This window comes from Onychomys torridus, chromosome 2 (genome assembly GCF_903995425.1).
Source record: "Onychomys torridus chromosome 2, mOncTor1.1, whole genome shotgun sequence".
In the NCBI taxonomy this organism is placed as follows: domain Eukaryota; kingdom Metazoa; phylum Chordata; class Mammalia; order Rodentia; family Cricetidae; genus Onychomys; species Onychomys torridus.
The window spans coordinates 133,374,224-133,375,753 of NC_050444.1; the positions used below are offsets into that span (position 1 = coordinate 133,374,224).

General features: G+C 45.4%; 1 pseudogene; it reads right to left on the reverse strand.

Annotated features, from left to right (window-relative positions):
* Window positions 1–299: 299 nt before the first annotated feature.
* On the reverse strand, window positions 300–1,298 carry LOC118578628 (annotated as a pseudogene).
* Between the last annotated feature and the right edge of the window lie 232 nt (window positions 1,299–1,530).

Consider the following 1,530-nt stretch of genomic DNA (forward strand, 5'->3'; position numbering starts at 1 on the left):
CAGCTAATGCTTTAGGGTGGATGTGAGAGAACAGAAGGTCAATCCTAACCTACAGCTAACAAACAATATGAGCAAAAAAAATGAATGTTTGCAATTATAATCCACAAAGATTATTGAGGTTTTTGGTGCTGTATCTTAGTATAGCCTGTTAATCAAAACAGACAACTTAGTTTCACAGTGGTTTGTCTATCTACCAAGTACTATGTTGGTTCAAATGCACAGATGAGTTACATATAATGAAGACATTGTTCCTCTCTTAAATAATGAATAATCTACTCCAGCTTCTCCTGAAACCTGGTTCAGAAGTCCACCCTACCATGCCCCATCACCTTGAGAAAGGCCCTCTTGATGTCTTTATTCCGAAGACTGTAGACCACAGGATTGAGCAAGGCTGTGAAGGCATTGTAAAAGAGTGAGATCTGCTTGTCTCGCTCAGATGAGTAGCTGGAGTTGGGCCTCATGTAGATGTAAGAGGCTGGACCATAGAAGAATGTGACCACAGTCAGGTGAGAGGCACAGGTAGAGAAAGCCTTGCAGCGGCCCTGGGGTGGACTTGATCTTGAGAATAGCCTTGGCAATACGAATGTAGGAGACCACAATGAGGGAAATGGGAGTAACAACCACAAAAACACTCAAGATCAGGTCCACCATCTCAATGATGTGGGTATCCATGCAAGCCAGGCTACGCACTGAAGGACCTTCACAGAAGTAGTGGTTGACCTTTGTTGGGCCCACAATATGGCAGACTCATGGTGAAGAAAGTATGTAACAAACCAGAGAGGAAACCACAGATACAAGTCCCAGCTGCCAACTGTATGCACAGTCCCCAGTTGAGGATGACAGTATAACGCAGTGGGTAGCAAATGGCCACATATCTGTCATAAGCCATGACAACAAAGAAGGTGCCCTCAGTTATACCCAGGGCACTAAACACATACATCTGCAGCCAACAGCCAGCAAAGGAGATGGTCTGAGAGTGAGCAAGAAGATGCACCAGCATCTGGGGCATGGTGGTGGTGACATAGCACATATCCAACAGGGCAAGTATACAGAGGAAGAAGTACATGGGAGTGTGCAGCTGTGTGTCCAGGCAGATCAGCATGATGATGAGCCCATTGCCCAGGACTGAGCACAGGTAGATGAGAAGGAACACAATGAAGAGGATGCTGTTGGTTGTGGGGTCACTGGAGAAGCCAAGCAGGATAAACTCAGAAACCCAGCTTTGGTTCTGCCCTGGAATCATCCACATGATGGGGCCTGTAAGAGAATCACATTCATCTATGTGTCATCTGACACATGGAAGTTACAAATGCAAAAGGGAGGATACAGGCTGGAGAGATGGTTCCAAGGTTAAGAGCACTGACTGCTGTTCCAGGGAACCAGCTAGTTCAGAGCTGTCTGTGTTTCCAGTTCCAGGGGATCTGACTCTCTTCTGTCACATCCATAGGCAACAGATACACATGGTGCACAAGCATGTATGTAGGCAAAAACCCATACACATAAAATAAAAAATCATACTTTTTAATTAAG